The following is a 24,470-nucleotide window of genomic DNA, read 5'->3' on the forward strand; positions in this document are numbered from 1 at the left end:
CAGTACATATTTGACAGCTACAATGTTTGTTGATTTAATTAAACCTGTAGTCTTAGATCTGATCCTAGCACTGACCTGGAGACTTTTAGCAGAGGCTGCTTTTCCCCCCACCTCCCAATTCGATTAAGGGAAGCATTCTAGAAATTTAAATGTCACCAAACATGATTTTACTTTTGGAACTGGCTTACATGCAGCATTCTGACTTCTGGACTGGCATTTGTAGTCATGCCCCTTCCTCCCACTCTCGGTGACTATTATTCTACCACTGCATAGCTGGCTTGGGGCCATTCTGAATTAATGCTTAATCAGAATATCCCTGGCACCTTGACTGGAAGCTCCTAGAACCCAGCTCTCCTGATTTTCAGTGTGTTTATTCTCACCTTCTCAACTTCTCATGGAGGAATGAAACTAACATGATTTTTCAGGATGTTGATATTTCCCCAGAATGGTAGTTTTAAAAGGAAATGAAGCGGTAATTGCTAAGAACTAAGATGGTTCCATACACACACAGATTAGTTAATAGCAGACTGCCATCATTTCTACTTTTGGTAGATTTGAAGTAGCCTTTAGTAAAACATGTGCTGAGGTTTCTCTGCATTACATAATTTAAAGATGGTGCAAAGACAATCTGGTTGAAGGATTATTCTCATACACACCAAATGACCTTACTGAAATCAGCAGAAAGCAGAGGGCTTTAGTAGCTTTCCTTGGAGTTATGTACTGTTGACATTAAATTTGTGATTTCAGTGAACTTACAGGTGTCAGGCTGGCTCATAGTAACACTCACTCTGGAGTTGAACAGATCTGGGTTCGAATCCCATCTCTACTCTGTATGGGCTATTTGATCCTGGGCAAGTTCAACTGGCTAACCTTTCATTTCTTTGTAAAATGGGAATAATGACAGTGTCTTCCTCACAGAGTATGATAAAAATAACTCATATCCATTGATCACATCCTACGTGCCAAACACTTTACTAAGATAATCTCATTATATCCCTACATCAACCCAGAAGGTGATGATTTTAAAGATTAAAATTTTAAGGATTAAATATTATTTTCATTTTAAAGATTAAAAAGGCAGTGCTTTTTCTAGTATGTGATGAAGCTGAGCTTCAACCCATGATTTCTTCAGCTCCAGACCCCATGTCCTTAACTATTTCATTGAAGCACCTCCCAAGAGTTATTGTAATGATTAAATAACATAAGATATGTAAACACTGGTACATAACATGCTCTCAGCATTACATTACACCAATTTTAGGTGAATTCTCATTGCAGTAGAGTTGAAGTAGAAAATGGTGATTGTGGGAAGTCAGAGTTGGGAAGGTTGTGTACTGTATCATGCTGCTGAGAATGACTGCGATCCACAGGATGACTCAGTTGCCTTTCTGATCTAATCTGAATTACATTAAATAACAAGCCAGCCACAGAGGGACCCAGAATACTGTCCTACAGGGACTGTAAAATGTCTTTGGAAATGTAAAAAAAAAAAATGAGAAAAGCATAAGTACTAGCATTCACTTCAGGGAGAATATTGTATGTAGTTGGAAAGAATACTACAGTAAGTTGAAAGGGGTGAGATCTCCTAGGGGCATGAGCCAATTACAGTTAGATACTTCTGAGCTCCTTCTAAGGATGCTGTACCCAGTTCTGTAGAGAGAGTGCTTGCACCCAGGTGCACCCAGAGCAGAGGTGCTCGGGGTGAGAAATGGAATGATTTTCTGCAGCTGTGGGTCCTTTTCTCAGCCCTTTCCCCATAAACCTCTGCTTTAAAGAAAAGTTGTATGGATATATGAAGAATATTGGTTTGATTAGGGCACTAAATTATTATCCTGTTTGGGTTGCCCACAGGCCCTTAGTCTGGGCTTGGAGCAATGGCAGACACATGCTTAAGACTTGTCTTCATCTTAGTGCACATGTGTGCATTGGTTTCACTGCAAGAGGGATGAAAGACTGCAGTCATCACCATTCAAAAGGATCTGTGCTATGTTGAATTTTCCAAGCTGCACTAATAAACCTTGTTTGACATGACATCGCTAGGCAAGTGCATCGTGAGTGTTTAAATAATTAATAAGTTCCAATCCCATGCAATGTTAGAAATTAATTAATAATAGATCATAATTATAGATAGCCAATAATAGGCCATAGAGTCGCAGCAGAGAAATCAGAGGAGAGACTGTAAGGAGGAGCAGAGTCAGAAGCAAAAGGATTAGCATTCCAGTAGAATTGGTGGTAAAATGTAAGGTGCTTTCCCAGTTGAACTTTTTTTATTGTTTTTAGTCTCTGACAGATTATTAGGAAAGTATGGAATCTCACACTATGGAAGGCAGAGTAATTTAGCAGTACAGGCTCTACGCACTTGGGTGGCTAAATTTAAAACAACTAATGATGATAACTGTTGGTGAGGATATAGAAAAACTGGAATTCGTGTACCTTAATAGTAGGCTTATAAGTTATTATGATCACTATGTAAACTTATTGGGCAGTGTCTATTAAGGTTGAATGTCCACATATTGTTTAACTCATCAATAACACTCCTAGTAATAAATGTACTGCTAACAAAGTATTCGTTATTCTAGTATAGCATTTACTTGCACTTCCAAAAAGCTGGGGGAAAATCCACAAATGGCATCAACAACAACAAAGTAAATAAACAAGTTATAGGATAATCTGACAATGGAATACTATTCATGATGAATACTAATGAGCCCATCAACCATACACATGACCATTAATGAATCTCACAAGTAGAATCTTGAATTATGTAAGACATAAAAGACGCAAAAGCATATATATGTTTCTATAACAATCAGAAACAGTAAAAACTAGTATACGACATTAGTAGAGAGGACGGAAATTCCCTCTGGGTGATGGACAGGACAGTGGCTCAGGGGAAGCACGGCAGGGTTATGTGTTGCTGATCATACCACATTTCTCAATCTGGGTGGTGGTTATATTGGTGTCCTCAATCTGTAAAATTTCCTTAAGCTGTACAAATATGATTTACACATGTTTCTCTGTGTATGCGATATTTTGATTAAACATAAAGTTTATTATATGAAGTGGTTCTTTTTTTTTTTTTTTAAAGCATAGGCTATGGAGCCCAACTGAGTTGCCTGAGTTCACATCTAAGCTCCATCGCTTGTTTACTGCATAGGCTTTTCTGTAGCTGTGTTTCTCCTTGTGAATCATCTGGATAGAAGCCTGCCAGGTGGGGGTATGGTGAGAATTAAGTGATGTGATGCACCATGAGGCCCTGAGCCTTGCACGTGGTGAATTGTCCAGAAGCATTAGTGTTTCTGTTGGTCGTTATAGTACAGGGTAGTGTGTTTTTGTTCTCTTTCTCTTTTTAATTCTTTGTCTTTTGCTGAAAGGCTGCATTCAATCTGTGATGCATCTAAAAATCAATGGAGTCTTGACAGCCAATCAGAGTATTGGCCACTCACATTAATCCCTTTGTTGTGGGTTTTGGAGAAGACATATGAATTTAAAAGTCTGGTACACTGTGCTAGGTCTAGTGACTTTATGTACCAAGAAATATTTGCAGAATGAGGGAGCACATGTGCAGTATACATAAAGTGCCTTGTAGCACTGGAAAACAAAAATTCCTAAGCAAAGAAGGTAGGGAAGTATTTGCAAGAGAGAGGACATTAGCAATTAACCTTGAATTGTGGGTAAGTTTTGGCTATGTGAAATCTAAGGTGGAAGGGAAGACTTTCAAGTCTTGAGGTTGAAGGGCCAAAGAGGAGACTTCTCTCCTCTGACAGCTCCCGTTCTCCACCTGCCCCAGCAGGAAGCTGCTAGAATGAGATTTTTAGCATTCCAGCCACTAATGATGTCAGCTATGAAGGTGGAAAAGTGAGCTCTCATTAAACCGCATACGGATTGCTTTCAATTCTGAAGCCTTAGCTGGGCCCCTCCTGTGTGTCAGGCACTGTGCCAGGGAGCTTAGGTATACAGAGATGAGTAAGGCCCACCTCTGCTTTCAGGAACCCCATTTTAGCAAGGAACGTAAAACAAGACACTGACTTGAGAGATGAAATAAAAAGATACTTGTGGAGAAAGAAGCATGGCAAACAACACTTCCTGCTACACACTGGGCTTTCTTCACAGTTTCACCTGGAGCTGGTTCTTCTCATGAGAGAGATGTGAGAACAGCTATTATAGGTGGAATAATAATCATCCATAAAGCCCAGCTTTTGGAACCCCTCAGTGATTTTTCTATGATCTCAAATCAATGAAAATGAAATGGTGAAATACTGTTAATTCCTGTACAATTTTGAAAGAATAATGGGATATCAGGATGCAAGCTAGCATTGCTCACTTGGTGACATTTTTCACATTGAATTAGTTCAGAGTAGAATTAGGAATGGTTCCTTATTCTTTCGCCCTTCCAAATCCAAGCACTAAGAATTTATTGAACACCTACTATGTGCCAAGCTAAGTAACAGAGATATATAATGGCAATATGTTAAGACAAAGATTTCAGTGCTTCCAAAGAACTAAAATTACAAACAAAGATACGATATATTCTGTGGCCATTGAAGAAGATAGAGGGAAAGTTCAAGGCAGAGACAGGACATGAGGGAAGAGGCGAATAAACTCATTGGGGGATGGAAAGGAAGGCCTTACAGAGGAGAGAACCTCTGAGCCATATTTAGAGGTATCAGCAGGAAGTCACTAGGTCGCTGGTTCTCAAAGTGTGGCCCCTCGGTCAGCAGCATCAGCACACCTGAAAATCTGTTAGAAAGGTAAATACTGGTTCCCCATCTGTTGTAGACTGATAATGACCCCCAAAGGGATCAGCTCCCAATTCCTAGAACCTGTAAATGTTACCTTATTTAGAAAATGGGATCTTTGCAGATGTGATTAAATTAAGAATCTTAAGATTGGTTGATTATCGTGGATTATCTGGAGGGGCCCAGAGTATCATCACAAGTACCCTTGTAGGAGAAAAGCTCTCCAAGTGCTTTACTGAAATGATCTCATCACCCATTATTTGCCTCATTCAATGCATAAGGAAGCAGAGGCACAAAGCAGGCATATAAGTTGCCCAAGGTCACACAGCCAGTAAGTGCAGAGCTAGGATTTGAATCCTGAGAACCTGGCCCCTGACTCCATGCTTCTCATCTCCAGGCTGTGATTCCTGGGCTTGGCCTGTTTGGGGACGTTCACCCACATCCCAGATCAATCTCTAAAGGCACAAAATGCTCTGATGAGCCAGACTTGGGTCACCGAGTCACCCCTGAAGCCCACAAAGGTGGGGGTACCTTTGCCATGTGGATTGAGATTTCAGGTAGGATAGCTCCCCCTGGGGGAAACACAGGACAGGCAGCAAATGGATATCAGACAAGAAAAAAAATGCCACAGGTGTTCTTTCTATGGACAAGGCATGAGTCTTGAAGTGGCCTGCCTGATGAGGGGAGTTCGGTTCGATGTGTCTGGAGTGTAGTGCCAAGGGGTATGTGGCAGAGGATGCGGTGAGAAGAGGGAACAGAAAGTGTGGGCCATTTTCTACCTCCTCCCCTTCTTCGCTCAGCTGTGGGCCACCTGGACAGCAAGGACTCTGAAGGCACTTGAGGATAGTGTTTTCACTGTTTCAAGGGTCCCCAGCAGGTACTTCAGTGCAGATGCTCCAGATACCAGAATCTGGCTTTGCTGGGCAGTACCTGCAGTCAGGTACAGGGTCATCTGGAAACGAGGCCTGTCCATCTCAGGTGCAAGCCCCATCAGAAGCCGTCTAGGTACTTGCTTGTGGGACAGATGCTGTGCTGGCTCTAGAAATATAAAGCCCAGAAAAGGAAGGAATAAGACTAAGAGTATAGGCAAAAATCCCACAGACCTTGGCATATGAATCTTGGCACCAGTTTATGACCTGAACTTTGTGGGTCAAGTAACTTGGCTTCTCCACGGCCCAACTTTCAAATAGAAGATAGAGATCATTGTGTTTCCCTCAGATGGTTGTTAGGATTGAGTGACTGTAGAATAACTAGCGCAGCACCTTACATGTCATCGGTGTTCAAGGAGTGGGATGTTTTAGAAGTTTTAGTAGGCACTGTACTAAAAGCAAGGAAGTAGCCTTTCTATGCCGTGGGCTAGGTGGTAAAAGATGGAGTGCATGGCACAGCAATGACCTGTGTGTCCTTCCTCTTGATCACTTTCAGCTCCAGTGGCAGAGGTACGGGAGGGCAATCAGGGTATGGGAGCCAGGCAAGGAGAGAGGCTCAGGAAGCAGGTGATCCATTACACAGGGCGTCAGCATGGAAGCCCTCGGGCAGCCTCTGGGGGAATCCCTTGATGGCAGGCTCTATATCATTTAATAACTCTAGATGCTTCCTTCCTATTCAAGGTGAGTAAAACTCAGACTTCCTGCCTTTGCCTTCCCCACAACCTCAGCAGATCTTACTATCTTACTGTGTGTGTGTGTGTACTTGTGGCAGGCAACCTAGAAGTACATCCTAGTAGGGAGGATGAGACAGGTTGTCCTCTTTGGCCCTTATTATATAGAATCTCAACCCCATCATGCTTCCCCTGCCTTCCCCTTCTTCACCAGTTACTCACACATATGTTCCTTTCCCAAAGGCACCTACTTATCTGCTTAAAACTCAGAAGAGGATTGAGCAAAGTGAATGGTGAGGGCTCTGGAACCAAATTGACCGAGTTCAAATCCCAGCTCCATTACTCACTAGCTGACCTTGGGCAAGTTACTTAAACTTTCTGAGCCTCAGTTTCCTTACAAGCTTTCCTAAGCTTTTTCTTCTATAAGTATTATGGTTTCATATCTTACATTTTGGTCTTTAATCCATTTCAAGTTTACTTTTTGTGTGGAGTTATATAGTAATCCAGTTTCATTTGCTTGCATGTAGCTGTCCAGTTTTCCCAACGTCATTTACTGGAGAGGCTGTCTTTTCTCCATGGTATATTCATGGTTCCTTTATCATATATGAATTGACTACATATGTGTCAGGAGACATCTGGGTTTACATCTGGGCTCTGTATTCTGTTCCATTGATCTATGAATCTGTTCTTATGTCAGTACCATACTGTTGTGATTACCATAGCTTTTTGGTATAGCTAAAGTCAGGGAGTATAATACCCATATGTTTCTTCTTTCTCAGGACTCCTGTGGCTTATCCAGGGTCTTCTGTACTTCCATATGAATTTTAGGACTATTTGATCAGTTCATTAAAAAATGCCATCGGTATTTTGATAGTGAGTGCATTGAATCTGTAAGTTGTTTTGGCAGGATGGCTATTTTGATGATATTAATTCTTCCTATCCATGAGCATGGGATAGGTTTCCTTTATTTGTGTTTTCATTAATTTCTCTCATGAATGTTTTATAGTTTTCAGAGTAGAGGTCTTTCACCTCCTTGGTTAGGTTTATTCCTAGGTATTTTATTCTTTTTGATGCAGTTGTAAGTGGAATCATTTTCCTGATTTCTCTTTCTGCTGGTTTGTTGGTAGTATATAGGAATGCGCAACAGATTTCTGTGTATTAATTTTGTATTAATCTTGCAACTTTGCTGAATCCAGTTATTAGTTCACAAAATTTTTTAATTTACTTGCCCAACATATTATGGTAGCGAGTGGCAGAAACAAGATTTGAACTCCAGCTGTTTGGTGAGAGCTCAGTGAATGTTGGCTATTGTTGATGCAGGGGGACTGTCTATAAGATTGAGGGTTAGGTTCATTGTATTTTCCCTCTTTATGTTTGTTGACCATTTAGTCCATTGAGTGTATATGCAAGTCCCTTCCATGCTAGTGGGGAAGACGCAGGCTGTGGGGCACCAGGGAGTCTGTCCAGCATTCATTCACAGATGGGTGCATGGAATTTGGGCATTAGCATTTGCCCTGTACCATGTATCCCTTTCGTTTTGGGAGAATGAAGCCCCTCTGAGAAATGTTACTATACAGGCCTCTATACTCCCTACCAAATGGATCTAGTCTGCACCCACATCTCTTCACATCCCTGCTGCCTGTCAGTCAGCCCGTGAGCCTGAAGACATATATTCCCCCCATTTTGGTTTTAGCGATCATAATAAAAGTGAAGTCTATTAGGATGAGTTTCTGCCCAGGCTCAGTAAATCTCTTCAAACGCCATTCAGCACCAGATTTCTGTTAGTGTGTGCTACAGCCTCCCTAGTGGCAAAGACTAACTGTTGGCTCAGGCAGAGGACCCACAACACAGTCTCTGCTAAATGAAACTCAAATGGAGACTTTCGAATATAAATATTGAGGTGACCCAGGTTGGATAAAGAGGAACCAGTTAGCTAAGCCTCTTTCTTACATGCAGGAGATGCTAAATTATTAAAACTTTAATAAACGTAATAATAAATATTTGATGTTGAATTATAGAAGACTTTGCAGATACAGTGAAACTGAGAAACGACTTGTTATATCAGCATTAGAAGTGAAACACTTTTCAAATGAGACTTTTGATGTTCAAATGGCCTTTAGATGAAAAGAAAGAGAGAAGAGAGAATGTACAGAGAGACATGAAGCTATAATTTTTTGGTAAGCATGCTGGTCTGGGGTCAGGACACCTGGATTTGTGTGCTGACTCCACACTACAGACAGCAATAAGTGGCATTTTGGATGTGCCCAAGTAGGCAGGGGCCTTCCACATAGCTTCCCATATGTGATCCTTACAGCCATCTGCTGAGGATGATGCTGTTTTCAGCCTCTCATTTCACAGGTGAGGAAGCTGACATTCTAAGACTTTGAGCAACACAACTGGTGAGAAGACAAGTTGGAATTTGAATGCAAAGCTTCCTATCTCAAGATTCCACAGTATCCATCATGCCGCTGTGCTGCATGGAAGCCCTTTCTGCTCTTTATTATTTGGGATGGTTTTGGTTTCAGGAGACAGAAACCTAACTCAATTAGCTGAATGACAACTATATTGGAAGGGTTCCCTGGGGAGGGTGAGATCAGCTTAGCCACAGGGATGAGGGAGTTGATGGAATTCTATGGCATTAGGTGTCTGGCTTTCCTTGGCATCATTCTGACGGTTTCCTTTTCTCCTAGTGCACAGCTGCTACATCCCTGCTTCCACCCTGTGGCAGAGGTTGGGGAAATCATGACTCACCAATACTTCTGTGCTCTTACCACCGAACAGGGAACACTATCTTCCTTGAGCTGAGGTTTGAACAATCCTAGGGAAGGAATCTTATTGGCTCGGCATGGGTTACAAGCTCACCTCCAGATTAGTCATCTGTGATTAGAGGGCAGATCACAAAGTACAGATACAGCCATGGAAGGAAGTTGGGGTGAGGGGTAGGCTAAACATCTTCTCCAACCTATGTCTTCAAAATCCTCCCGGGCTTTGTTTATCCACCTATGTTAGAAGTTAGACTAAATCAGAGATGGCAGATACCAGACATCTCATGTGCCAACTCAGTTAAATGGGGTGGGGCTGCCTAGCATGTTACACTGGGAAGATTGCTGATGTTCTGGGCCAGACTTAGTTGGGAAAAGTGTCCCGATCAACTCATGATGCCTGCCTTGGGTATCAGACAGCAGTTGTGACAGAAGGGTCGCGTATTTGACACGTCTGAACTTGGTGGTATTTAGAGGTCCTTCCACTTTTTCATCTGATGACTTGATGATTGTGTCGCCTTGTGAAATGAAGAGAGATTTTTGGTTGCTGAGACACAGTGGAAATATTATCATATGGATGGAGATATTAGGATGAATTAGAGATGGAGCTAACTTGCATACCCCATGTATCTGTTTTTCTCCATCTATCTCCTATCTCAGGGAATATATTTGGATAATCTCATCTTGGTGCCAACAAGTTTCCTGAAATAAATTTCTGGCTTGAGGCAGAGTTGAGGCCTCCATATAGGTGCTTTCTTGATACTGTCTGGCACTATCATTGTCACTTATGTTAAAAATGGAACGCTCTAAACTATAAACAAAACACCCACATTGCAGTGGCCTTATACTGCATCTTAGGGTTCCAAAGGCATGTTTAAACAATTATAAGCCTACAAACTGGAAGTGACCTATGGAGTCGTGTTTTCCATCCCCCTTGCCGTGCATCACAAGGATGGTTCTAAGTTGGTAGAATCCACAGTCTCTGCCTACAGGAATCTCACAGCCTCCTGCCGTGTTGCCTGCCATGGTCTCACAACGATTCCCTTAGAAATCCTCATGCTGGTCTCACCACAACAGCCCAGGCTTTAGACTTTGCAAGCAGCAGCCCAGGGACGGTGGTCACCAAGATAAGCTAAACTGAGCAATCGTTTGTCTTCTAAGGCCCACTCACCAGGGCTTATAGGACCTCCCATTTCCCTTAGTATACCTTTTTCTGTCAGGTAAGTAGCAAGTAGCAATGCCCCTTAGACCCAACATGCAGAGCAATGCAGTGTAGTCAGAAAGGCGATTTGGATATTTCACTGAAGAATGAATTAATCTGGATATTAGGTTTCCCCTTTCCCTCTCACTGACCAAGGAAACCAGTTTCAAAGAAGGTCCCAGCAGGAAGCAGCTGGCCTGCTCAGGCTGGTAGAGGCTTAAAAAGGGGCTGTTTACAAAGTTGAGGGGAAGTTCTAGAAAAGCAACAAGGCCTATGCAGCATACTGTGGCTAATGTCAGGGGGTCCGGGTGAGGGTGAGTCCTCCGGCAGAGCATGGAGGCAGGATTCCATGGAGAGTACCGCCTGGCATCCAGGGGCAGGTAGGTCAAGGGACAGATAGGGAACAAGCCAGGGAAATAAATGCCCCAGTCTCATTCAGCTGCCTCCTGTCAGACTTCTGCTGATGCCCCACCCACCCATTGGCTGACGCAACAGAAACCCAGCAAAAGCACCCCTTGAAGTGGTCCATTCCCGTCAGCTTCCTGAGGCACAAAGCATGGTAAGGATGGCCACCTGGTGGAAGAGATCTAGCAGAAACTCCAGGCCCTTCTATCCTACCCTCCAGATATCCTCAGGGTGCCCAGGCCTCTCCATCTCCTCTGACGCTCCAGGCTCAGACCCTTCCTAAGATTCTCACTGCTTCAGCCCCCAGCGCACCTCCATGCACATGCCCTATCCCACGTCCACACAGACTGGACTGTGCCTGGGTCCTGCTAAACTCACTCAGGACCCCCTTACTCCATCCCACAGAGCCTCAGAAAAAGCATCCAAGCCATTTCACTTCATACAAATGAGCCCGTCCGAATCTGGCCATCATGCCCTCTGTGATCTCATTCCCCACCATGTCCATGTTTGCCATCCCCTCAAAATGTCATACACCTTCCTGTCCCCATGCCTTTTCCAGTGCTGCCCCTCTGCCTGAAGGTCCTAACACTCATGCAGTCCCCTATGCACCTAGCACACTACTTCTCCATCACAGCCTTGCAGAAGTGTCACCTCCTCTAAGCAGCCCTTCTGAAACAATCCTTCCTTCCATCCACCAGGATCATAGCCCCCTGTTGCTTTGTTTATGCTGCGAGAATCTCTCTTCCTTAATTATGCAACAGCATATTGCCTCTCATTAGCATTCATTGTTGATGAGTCCCTGCACTCTGCTCCCACCTGGTCATCTATGTGTTCCTGGAGGTTGAGGACTGAATCTTAACCATCTTTTCATTCCCAGTTCTAGGCACAATACATGGCTCAGAGAATGGATACGGAGCATTTTGAGGACCCAGTTTTGTGTGGTTATGTTGGCACAGTTATGAGGATATTTTGATGTTGCTTGTAAAATGCTCAACAAATATCTCAGTGCCATCTCTGAGCAGCACCTAACCCCTTATATGTAAATATCCGTAGCATCAAGCAGCAGCCCTATCAAAACTTCCTGCCTCACAGTGTTGCCTGTATTGTATTATGGGAACCCATACTGTCTCAGAGTGGCTCCAAGAAACACCTATACTTTGGAGTTAGTAAATGCAACAAAATTTTAAAAAGAGGGTTCTGCAATTCAAAAGGTTTTAGTAATACTATGGTAAATGAAATTGCTACACTGATTTCCATGGTAGCAGCTTTCCTAAGGACATTAATATGTTAACGAATGTCATGAACTTTAGGAAATAAAGGCTGAACACAGCAATCTTCCCAAAACTAGTGAACCAGGTGCACGCTAAAGACCAACATTGCTTGAGACCCATTTCAAGTAATAGCATGTTAGCCCACCGAGGCTCAGAGGCTGCACAACTTAAACCAAACATCAGAGAAAGGGATTTGGTTCCCAGTGGCCTCTTTCAAAGTACACATACAATTTTTGGGAAGGGCTTTTAAAAATGGTTGAGATAGTGAATTTTATATTTTATATGTATACACACACACACACATATATACACACACATGCTCAACAAATATCTTGGTGCCATCCCCTCTGTGATTTGGATAATCTCATCTTGTGTGTGTGTGTGTGTGTATATATAACAACCATAAAAGAAAAACAGAGAAAGGAAATAGTAAGAAAGTGGGAGATGGTGTAAGGGGAAGCATGCATGGCCATCCCAGTCAGTCCTAGCAAGCCTGCCAGACACCTCAAAGACATCCCATGTCCAGAATCAGAATTCCTGGAACAGAGAGTATGGCTTCATAGTGTCTCTCTCCCCTCCTGCCCGCCAGGGCCTCCTTCAGCCCTGCAAACATCCTCCTGTGTACAAAGCTGGGGCAACCACCCTGCAAGGAAACAGCCGGAGAGGGCACATGGCCTGGATCTGGATTAGCACACGGACTGTGTGAGTGCAGGGGAGGTGGGTGAATCAGCTGCCAGGGTGTTCAGTCCAGTGGGCACAAGCACAACACCTGAAGGCACGATGTCAGCAGGAAAACACACAGTTCCACACATCCCAGCAGGGCCTGGTCTTCAGGGAAAGATGTTGGTTCCCACAAAAGGTGAAGTAGGAGAGGTCAAAGGGGACAAGCTCACTTCCCTCATCCATAACTTGGGCTTTGAAGGGGTGACTGCACCCAGGGGGGGTCTGGCAATCTCTGGGAATATTTTTGGTGGCCACAGCTGGGCAGGTGCCCTTGGCCTCTAGTGGGTGGAGGCAGGGATGGTGTTAAGCAACCTCCAGGGAGGGATTATCCGACCCCAGTGCCAATAATATCCAAACCCACATTTCAGTAGTACCAAGGTGGGGCAGCCCTACCTTGGGAGTTACATTAGACCCACTGAACAGATGAGAAAATTGAGGCTCAGGAGACATGATTTCAAATTCATGTTCATTCCATCAGACCCTTCTAGGGACCCAGTTCTAAAGGGGTTGGGGTATAGCTCAGATTATTAAACCAGAAGCTGAGGCATGAAGAGGAAAGCATGCATAGACTTAGCCCCAAAAAGAAAGGAGGAAGAACTGGTCTCAGGAACAAGGTGTGCCCTGGCCTCTGGAGTGAGCACCAGCCTCAGGCCTTTGGAAGGGGGTTCTGCAGAGCTGGGCTGGCCAGCGCAGGCCTGCTCCCACATCCAGCACCCGGGCCATGGGGTGAGCAGAGGCCCTGACAGCAACCTGTTCCTCCAAAGTGAGCCAGAGATACCCGCCTTCCCCAGCTCTGACAGATTTTGAACGTTAAAAAAAAGTTTACAATCCCAGCCCGGCAGGCGTAAATCACAGAGCCTCTGAGCAGCAGCAGCAGACATGACTTCTGGCCCCATCGCCATGGCAACGGCACACAGCCAGCTCTTGCACAAAAGCGCTGCTCCCACCCAACAGGCCTGTGCAGGGCCCTAACGGAAAGACCAGTATTCCAGAGAAAGGTGGTGGTCTCCAGAACTCACTTCCTCTTTGTCTTCCCCCTGCACTGGAGCAAGCTCCTTGCTTTTTCTTTCCTCTCTCCATCCCCAGCCAACAGGTTGTTACCCACCTCTCTTCTGGGTGGAAAAGCATCTTTCTCTTTTAACCTCTCCTCCTGAAGATTTGCAGAAAAGACCCCAGTAAGAGCCTGCAAAAGACCCCGATGGGTCTGCCTGGCCTCCTGCCTGAACTGTGAGTTATGGTGATAGCTCTCAGGTGTTGAGCACCAATCCATGCAGACACTTCGCCCCCCAAAACGTTGGCAAATGAGGCCTTTTAGATTTTCTTCTACCTCCTTAATCCAAACCATCCTCTGCATGCAGCTGGAATGGCTTCCTCGAGTTTAAGAGCCTATTTTTTACCCTTCTACCAGTCCCCTTGTTTGTTGTCAAGAAGACAAGCCCACACTTCTCAGGGAGACACACAGCCCTTGGGGATCCAGTCTGCTTCTCTCTCCAGTCATGTCCCCACAGCCCCTCCTAGAAGCTCCAGCCCTCTAGAGTGCTTTCAGTTCCCCATGCTTCTCGCTCCTCCCGCCTGGCACACAGGTATCACCTGCTCCTTCATCTTCCTGCTTTTACCCCTCCAGCAGGGCTCGGCAATATGCCACCACATCCAGGAAGCTTTCTTGGATCCCACTACCTTAGTGTAGAAGCCTTTCTCCATGTGTGTCCACAGCATCTGACATCCCCCTTTGTCTCACTCACCCTCACACAAGTACTGTGTCTCAGAGCTGCTGTGTTCAGTGATCCCTACTCTGTTGCCCAGGTCACCATTTCCTCTGTGTAGACATAGGTAGGTGAGTAGCTCTCAAACGGCTGCATTCTGCACTGCACTTCCTACCTTCAGTCTTGACACTCTCAAATCAGTGCCCCACATGGTAGTCAAAGAGAGATTTTTTTCCCAACACAAAGGTCTGGTTAGGTCATTCCCCTGATTGCACCCATTCTACAGGTCTGCCCTTAACCTTATAGGAAGTCCAAACTCCTTGCATGTCCCTGCCTGCACCTCCAGGCTACATCCTACAATCCTCTCTGTGCCAGGCCCCCCTGGCATTGGTATTTTGTGTTCTTGCTTGTCTCCAGGCCTATTTTGAACTCAGAACATCTGCCCCCATCTTCCACTCCCAGTTTCTAATACCTGCATGCTGAGGTATTTAGGATAAAAGGACATTGTATCTTTCATTTACTCTCAGACAGTTCAGAAAAATGTGTAACCATGCAAATACACACACCACGCACATTTGCGCATACCTATGTGTATACAGAGAGAGAGACAAAGGGCATAGAAAACAGAAGAAAAACTGGGTTATGTGAGTCCTCCGACTTTGTTCTTCTTTTTCAAGATTGTCTTGACTATTTTAGGTTTCTTGTATTTTCATATGAATCCTAGGATGAACATATCCTTTTCTGCAAAAATTAAACAAATTCAACTGGGCTCTGACAGGGACTGCATAGAATCTGCAGATCATTTTGGGGAGTATTGCCATCTTAACAATATGAAATATGTTAATCCATGAACATAGGACATCTTTCCATTTATTTACATCTTCTTTAATTTCTGTCAGCTTTCTTTTAGTTTTCATTGTACAGGTCTTACACTTCTTTGGTTAAATCTATTTCTAAATACTTTGTGCTTTTTGATGCTATGGAAAATGGAATCATCTTAATTTCATTTTTGAATTGTTCATTGCTGGCAAATGGAAATTCAGTTGATTTTTGGGCATTGACCTTGTATCTTGAAGCCTTGCTGGAATTATTTAGTAGTTCTGGTTGTATGTGTGCGCGCATGTGTATGCTCCTTAGGATTGTCTATTTGCAAAACCAAGTCATCTGCAAATAGTTTTCTTGCTTTTCCCACCTCTATTTCCTTTTATTTCTTTTTCTTGCCTAATTTATCTGACTAAAACCTCCAGTGCAATATAAATAGAAGTGGTAAGACTTTATACTATTCTTAAATTGTTCTATAACTCTGCTATTATGTTAATGTAAGAAGTTTAAAAAAAGTAAATACTGAAGGCCCTGCTTTCAGGAATTCTGATTCATTTAGTCCAGGTAACACTCAGGCAGGAGCATTTTTTAAAAGCCTCCAGTGGGTACTAATGTACAGCTACGGTTGACAAGTTCTAGATCAGCCTTCCTGGAAAGAGGCCTTTGTCCATCCCCATCATAGCATGTATCCCAGTTGGCTATGATTTCTTTTTTAGGTTTCCAATGAAACTGTAAATCTGAAATCCTGCGAGCAGGGATGGTTTCTTTCTTGCTTACCATATATCCACAGCCATAGTGTCTGGTACAGAGTAGACTGAAAAAAAAAGGGCAATGTTTGTAACTCTCATATCAAGCCCATGTAACACTGACCCATTTTATAGAAGAAAACACAAATCTCAGAAAAACTACTTGCCTAAGACCATACCCATCAGATTATAGAGCAGAAAGGGGTTCAGACTCCTGCTCATCAGATCCAAAGCTTGTGCTTTGTCCACCTGCAGCAGAGCCTCCTTCACACACTAGGAGGAAATGTGACCCATCCAAGCTCACACTATGGGCAAGTCAAGAATGGGGGTTAGCGCAAAGGTCTCCGACTCTGAGCACCTGTCATGGCCCATTCCACTCTATCAGAATTGCTGGAAATATCCAACATACTTGGTGATGCCTCTGCCATTAATGAGCTGCATGGCCGTGGACGATCGCCTTATCTTCTCTGAGCTTGAAACCTGGGAACAACTAACCTTGTCAGGTGGTTATGAAGCCTCAGTGATCTAGGGTCAACTTCACAGTGCTGAGAATGAGCACAGGGCCTGGCACTCAAGACATGCTCAACACAGGGCACCAGATATTTTTGTTAAGAAAAAGAAATGTCCCATAGGCAGCAGCGACCCTGGAGGACACTGAAAAGCCTCTCAAGAATGTTGAGAGGTGACCAACCACCTGGACTCCATAACTTGATTTCTAACTAGGGCTTGAAAATTCCAGTGGGGAATGGGGAGATGCAAAAATCAGTGCCTCACCCCAGGCTCTTCTGGGCCCCTGCCTTCTTCCAAGTAGGCATTGGGCCCTTAGTATCACGTGGTATCTGCAGGACTATCAGGAAATTGGCTTGGTTAGCATATCTTAATGGCCTGCTTTCTAGCCAGAACAATTCCTAGTAGGAAGAACAAGGGTTTTGGAGTCATGCAGATTTAGACTCAAATATGACTCTAATGCAACCTCTCTGTGGTCTTGGGTACCTCACTTAACCTTCCTAGACCTCAGTTTCCTCATCAGTATAAAAACATGGTAATTATACCTTCTTCTTAACTGTGAAGAGTCAATGAACCTACTCACTGATGCCAAACAATCAGTAGTTAATAAGTGTTACTTGCCTTAGCGAATGGGGGAGTTAAAATCACAAACTGGCATTCCAGTAACAGATATTTGTGCAGGGCCTATTGGGCCAGAGATAAAGGAGATCTGAGAAATAGACACTTCCATCCCTTGTTTCTAGCCCAGAGAAGCTGGGGCACAGAGATGGCATGGGCCTGGCCCACTGTCACACTGGGCCATGGAACAGGCCATCTGGGTCCTTGTCCAGGGGCCCCCCTCGTGTCCTTAGGCTGCACCTTCATGGCCAGCACAGATGTCCTCTCTCCAGAGTCACTGGTGGCTGAGCAGGAATCATATCCTTCAGTGGAGGTTGTAATCAAAAGCAGCCTTGAGCCTTGGGGAGGCAGCTCCAAAGGCTGTTGCTCTGCTGGCTGGGGCAGAGGCCTGAGGCCAATACTAACAGCCCTGGGCTCTTGACAGCAGGTGTGGATGATGAATGGGCATCTTAACGTGATGGAGCAAATTGATCATTGCATCACCGACCACAGATTATTTGTTTTTGTGATGAGGGCAATTTATTACCCTGCATGTCACACAGCCCATGTCATCACCAGAGATAAAAGCACAGGGCCCCACACCCTGTGCCTCTCATCATATCTCATCTCTTCTTAATGGGAGAACAAGGATGCTGAAATAGAGTGGCGGATGCTCAAGGCTGCTCCAGTGCCCTTCTTACCCTGTCCACCCATTTCTTCTTTACCAGGAAATGAATAGCAACAAAACTCAAGGGCTTTTAAGCCAATCCCCAAAAGCAAATGAGTTGTGTCTTCCAGGCCAGTCTGGTACTCTCTGGAGCACAATGTTCAGAAGGATTCTGACGCTATGTGTATGCTCAATAAGAAAGAAAGCTGGAATCAATTAGTGATGTCTACATCAGGTCTAGAATAAGTAGTCACACATATACCATGTCCTTTATTCAATGATGGTGGCGATTGGCCTATGTCATACAACTCTGAAGTTCTGTCAAATGCCCAACAGCATTAAGAATAAACTAAAAGGCAGTTAAAAATAGAACATGCAGTTATAGACAATTAATGAAAGTTTTCATCTTCTTGTTATTTCAGTCGATGCAGTAGCTCTTAACTATAATAGCATAACTCACAGTTCTGTCCTAAAAAGTTTTGGGGTAAGTTGCAAGATCTGTAACACTAAAAATAATCAAATTACTCAAATTGCTCTGGTCTGTAATATTTGAAACTGCAGGGCCTCAACCCAGAGTTTAGATCAGTTGCAAGAAATACAATATTAGTAGTAGTCATATTACTTAAGTTCAAAAATATTTCCTCCCTTGGAGGGATTTTTTGGAGTGTATTATATTCAAAGTTGTAAGTAAAATAGTAGCCCTCGCTTGGATTCTTAAATGCTTTCTTGAGTGGAAGAGAGGAAAGTGGAATCATTAGTAACCTGCTGGTGATGACCTGCTTGCTCACACATCCCCACTGGCCAAGTCTATGGTACCTCCCTGAACTTCTGGCTGTCAAATAAACAATGGGGCTTTATCTACTCTACCCGTGTCCTCGTGCTCGCCGGGATATGGCCCTCTCCTGTCTAAAGCAAATTCTTCCAGCTGGGTTCTGGATCCCACAGACTCCAGTGTATTGAAGGACCTTGTGCTCTTGAGTACACCCCCGCTCTCCTTTATCTTTGCAATAGAATCCAGATGATTACAGATGGCAGGGAGAGCTGGCATGCTTCCCCTCCCCTTATCTCAGCTCCTGTCTCTGTGTTGACCACATTATTTCCATGTTCTCCATAATGTAAGGGGCATAGGTACCAGGAGCTCAAGAAGCATTCTTACATCTGGAGGAGGGCACAATGGGAACAGAGAGCATCTCTTTGCCTCTATGTGTTGTGTAAAATCTCAGGGAAAGATTTGTGTTGCTCTGGCCAGGTACATTGCCCTTCATTGGCACAAAGACTTCTAGAAGGGATCAGATGCTACAACTGGTCAAGTCTGGCATATGCTGTGGCCAGGATGGCAAGATGCCTACCTCGTCCTCCTCCCTCCCCCCATGACCACGTGAGGGGAGAAAGAGGTAGTTCCCCAAAACAAAGGAAAACAAAAGAAAAGAGAACTGGCTGATGTTACCAGGCTAAGGAGGAAAGCGATGCTTACCGAATGAAAACAGTTGCTCATGATGCTCTTTAACTTCTCTTCCCATACTGGCCATTTATTTTTCAGGATTTAAACATGTTCAGCCATGCCTCTTATTAATAAGTAATGATAATTTAAAATAACAATCTGGATCCTCTCTTAACCATGCTCCTCCTTCAGCTATCCACTTACCTCTCTCTCTCTCAATCTCAATAGCCAGAGTTTTTGAATGGGTGGTTTATTTTTGTCATTTCTTAGCCACTTCTCAACTCACTGGAACATGGCTTCCTATAACTTAATGGTTCTTAAGTGGACAATTTTGCCTCCTTCTCCTGCCCCTTGGGATCTCTGCCAATGTCTGGGGACAGTTTTGGTGGCCATAAATGACAGGTGCTATGGGCATCTAGTGGGTGGAGGCCAGAGATGCTGCTGAACATCTTACAATTCACAGGAGGCCCCCTCCCTAACGGTGAATTAAATAGCTTCAAATACTATTGGTGCCAATGGTGGACCCTTCTTCTGGAGCTATCTCCTTCATTCCTGATTGCCTTGTGTATTCTTTTATGGGCCTCCTCAGACACCATCCAAACTGTCAACTGATGCTGAAACAACAACCACAACCAAAAACAGAAATGCCAGTTATTGAGCATCTACCATATGCCAGGCAATGAGCTAAGGGTGTTTCATGCAGCTGCCACATCTAATAAGATAGATACTATTATTGTACCTGAAGTCACACATCCTCCTCACAGGGCAAGCCAAGATTCAAACACAGATCTATGTGATTCCCAAGTCTGTGCCTTTAACCACTAAGTAATAAAGGTATAATCCCTAGAACCCTCACTGTATCCACCAAGAAGCTGTTCCTCCTCCTTGCCTGGCCCACTTGGACATTAAGACATTCCAGAATTGGGCATGGCTTGACCCTGCAGCCAGCTTCCTCCAGGCTCCAGCCTCTGCTCAGTCTCAGCTCATCATCTTGTTTCCCGCCCCCAGCCAGAAGAGGAGATATCAGCCTTCCATGAAGCAGGATTCTGTGAGGGAGATGGAGACAGAGAGAATCAGTAATTCTCTAGTATATTTTTAGACAGTGATGATAAATATGTTGCAGAAAACTCAAGTAAAAACTTTTTTTAATATTGGTTTATATCAGCAGCAGCAAATGATTCTAGCACTGGGGCTGACATATCATAAACAGATGCCACATACTCCATAGACTGAGGGGACGTGTCTTTGTGCCACCAAGCACAGGGGCATATTCAAGCCTCAGAGAAGTCTGGTGTCTGCCAGATTCAGTTGACATTGGACCTCTTTTATTTCCACAGAGTATTAATGGTTTACAGAATATATTTTGAAAGGTGCTAAGGTTGTGACAACACCAAAGTAAACCAAAATATCCCCTGGTCTTACACACACACACACACACACACACACACACACACACACACACACACACACACACCTCAGTAAAATTCTGTCTGCTGAAGGTGTAGGGCTGCAAAGCAACAACCACTGTCCATCCCGTGCCTCCCTCCCTGCCCCCAAACAACACACAACACACACAGCTGTAATGAGCATACCTAGTATCCAGATCTTGGCTTCTAAATACCACTTCCATTAAAAGGGTTCTGGGCTATGTAGAGAAATGGCTAGTTCTAGGGCTGGGACAAAGAAAATAAAACATCTTATATCAGAAAGATGAGGGTATGTTAAAGGACACAGGAGCCAGCTTGAAGAAGTTTCTACTTTTGGGGGAGTTGAGTTAATTCTCCTCAGTTCTTGTCTCTGCTGCAACAAAGAATTAGAGGGCGGAGACAGTAGTGCAGCAGAGTTAAGGTTTTATTTGAATACACTCCAAGGGAGAAGCAGGCCAAAGTCAAGGTGGACAAAGGCAGGTTTACATGAATAAAACATAGAGGAAGGAAAAACACAGAGGAAAGAGAAGTTCATTGAAATGCTACTCGGTATAGGGCATAATCCTGCCAACTCCTAATGCCAGTATCACCTAGCGTCCAGTGTCTGCTTAAATCTGCTCAGCATGAGAACTAAGTCCCTACAACCCCAGGAGTTGGAGCTGCAGAGCACTGGATGGAGTGAGATGATGTTCTGAGACCTTCCTGAAGGCAAAGAAAAGAGATTCTCACACAGGATACTAAGGAGCATGATCGCATAGCTTCGGTTCCATCCAGGTCATCCAGGTGATGGGAACTTGCAAGCCCCAGTCAGAGCTCTCAATAGCCCCTCCCTACTTATCTGAAGTAAGATGGAGAGAGTGACCTCAGGGAGGGGGTGTGCTGAAGGGTTTGGGATCTGGGGTTTTATAGGGCTTTTTTGGGTTAGGGTCAGCATAAGGCATGATGTGTACAGGTGATCCATAATTCCTTTGGAGTTTTGTCTCAAGAATAGGGTTACTTAGCTAACTATGTTGGTTTGGGACTTCAGCATTCTTTCTCCAGATAGGTTTATTTATACTTCCGAGGTCTGTCTTCTGCCCTGCTTACAAAGTTACTTGATTAGGGGCTGGAGGAAGAGGAAAAAACAGCATACAGGTTAAGTTAAAGGATAAACTGGGCCTTTTTGCAGGCTAAGTAGATTTTACAATGATATTATCTAATTGATACAGTGAAGACACCAGCTGTGCTCAGATACTTTATCTGGGGAATACCTGGACATTCCAAGCCACTCCTAGCCTTTGAACTTCAAGTAATTAACTGATTAACTCTGAGTCCCTTCTGGCTCTCTGGTTTTATCTGGTTAACTCTTTGAGCCCCTTTTAGTGGGCTTTACTGGCCTATTCTCCCTCTTCTCACTCATATCTATTTCCTGCCTAACACTACTGGTCAAATTTGTGTGACTTGAGCATCAAGATAAATAATTATGGTAACATATAACTATGTCAATAAAATAGGAAATCACTAATATACATTGAATGTTTGATGAGGAATGAGATTTAGTTTCAAAGTGCCTCCCCACAAAAGACTTACTGATTACAGAGGGATAAAGGGTTACTTTGGTGGACAAGACTGGCTGACAATACTTCAATCGAATGTGTAAAGAGAACATCGCCGTAAATGGGACAAATCAAAATATGTGCCACCTGATAGGCTGCCTGGACAAAGAAACAGGACTGCTGTGATATTCTTTTCCAAAGATGCATTTGCCTGAATCTGATCATGAAGAAAGATCAGACAACCCCAAATTGAAAGGGGATGATATTCAAAAGCTTCAAGATCATGAAAAATAAGAAAGAACTGATGAAATATTCGAGATTGAAAAAGGCTAAAAGGCATGACAAATAAAGATGGTGCATGATTCTGACTTGGACCTTTTCCCTAAAGGATATCTTGGGACATTTGGCAAAACTTGAATGGGGTTTGAGCTTTCTATACTTGTAATGCACCAGTGTTCATTTCCTGATTTTGATGATTCTGTTGTTATTGTGCATGAGACTTTTTTCCTGCTTGTAGAAAATACTGCTTAAGGTATTCAGAGTAATGGGAAGTCTGGTCAGCAACTTATTCTGCAGTGGTTCATAGGAAGATGCCTTGGTCTGACCGGAGTAAAAAAATAATGCCTGAAACCAAGTGTTATTTGAGGATGAGTCTGTTTCTCTGCTCTCCAAATTTGGATCAAAGGAATCTCTTTCTGGATCTCATCAAGAGTAATAAAAACATGCAGTCTATCTCACCTCCCTCCCTTCTTTTAGAAGAGTCTAGGGAGATGGGATGGATACACAGAGGCAGAGAAGAGAGGGAGAAAGCCATTGGAGTGGAAAATCAAAGTTGTTTACACGTTAATTGCTCAATGAGATCTGCTATGTGGTCCCTTTGGGAAGCCAGAAGTATCTTCCCAGAAGAAATAACAACCTCATCAACCTAACTCAGATGTCTCTATAAGACCTGCGCGTTTATTATCCCATTTGTTCCTCAAAACGCCCATAGAGGCAGAATGCACAGAGAATATGAATCCCATTTCACAGTGTAAGAAACCAAGTCCCCCAGAACTTAAATGACTTCCTGATATCACACATCTGGCAGATAGTGGTTCAGTGAATCAAGCCCAGAACTGTCCAGTTCCAGAGAATCCTCTAGAGTTTACCTACTGCCTTCCAAGATACCTATCAGATCGTCTCCCTCAAAGAAAGAGCAATAGTTATTCTACACCTACTGGAGAGGCACCACTCCACTCCTTTTCCCCACATCCTGCCTTGGCTTAATTCACGCTGCAGAACTTTGCCCCACTTTTTCTCATCTTGAAATTTAAAGGCAGTGCCATTTTGGGCCAAATGCTATGTATGGCTGATTGTTCAAGCAAGCTGAAGCCTGTGTTCCCAATTCCAAGTATGGGGGTCGGGGCTTGGGAGTGGGGAAAGCTTTCACAGATAAAGGTGGCACGTTAGTCCTCCAGCCTGCTGGGGTCCTGGATCACTCACTGCTCTCATGTACCCTCTCCTCTTTCTGCCCCACAGCCTTCCTGCCTCAGGACCACTAGAGGACATGAGCCTCCCTTTCTCAGAGGCTCGGTTCCCTGGTCTTGGTGAGCACCACTCCCAGAGCAGCCAGGCTCCAGCCCCCACAGCCACGCTGCTGCTTCTGTTTTATTGTCTTCCTCCTTCATTCCAGTGCTAACAATTGAGGAACATTATTAGATTCCAAGAAAGTTATGTGGCTGAAGAATTTATTAATTTTTCCCTTTGGCTACACAGAAACAATAATCGTTACCAGAGAACTTTAAAACAGCATGAAAGAAGGGGAGAGGAGTTTAGGTTGCTGTGTGTTGGAGGGGGGATGGAGGGAGGAATAAACTGTCTAGTTCTGAGATGCTTTTAATGTCTACAGAATCTCCCCCAAGACATCTTGCCATTTTCTCCCACTAGGTTCCACTTGAACTGGCATGTAGCCTCAGGGATGGTGAAAACTCATGATAGAAGAGAGACATCAACGGGGTGGAGGTGGGGGGGAGTAGGGTGTTCATAAAAGACTTCATGCGGAAGAGGTGGGATGGGATGAGTTGAAGGGAGACAAAGGTTCATGGTCATATAAAATGCAAGAACTGTGTGTGTGTGCTGCTCAGGATTGTGATTTCAGCACTAAGAATAAGAATAATATTGCACAAATTACAAACCTCCATAGATTTGTGTCCAATGGAAAGAAAGTGGGACCAAGGGAGGAAGAGAGGGAGGGAGGGGAGGAGGCATGAATGCAGGCTAGGGTGGTAGGGAGCCGTGGAAGTAAGGTTGAAAGATTGCTTGTGGACGTCAGTTTGGTCCTGCAC

General features: G+C 44.0%; 1 protein-coding gene across 8 annotated transcripts in view; it reads left to right on the plus strand.

Annotated features, from left to right (window-relative positions):
* ASTN2 (astrotactin 2) overlaps positions 1-24,470 on the plus strand; it is an 836,776-nt gene that overhangs the window by 379,862 nt on the left and 432,444 nt on the right. The gene's annotated exons all lie outside the window — the stretch shown is intronic.

The sequence above is a fragment of the Manis javanica genome, chromosome 2 (genome assembly GCF_040802235.1).
Source record: "Manis javanica isolate MJ-LG chromosome 2, MJ_LKY, whole genome shotgun sequence".
Taxonomy (NCBI): domain Eukaryota; kingdom Metazoa; phylum Chordata; class Mammalia; order Pholidota; family Manidae; genus Manis; species Manis javanica.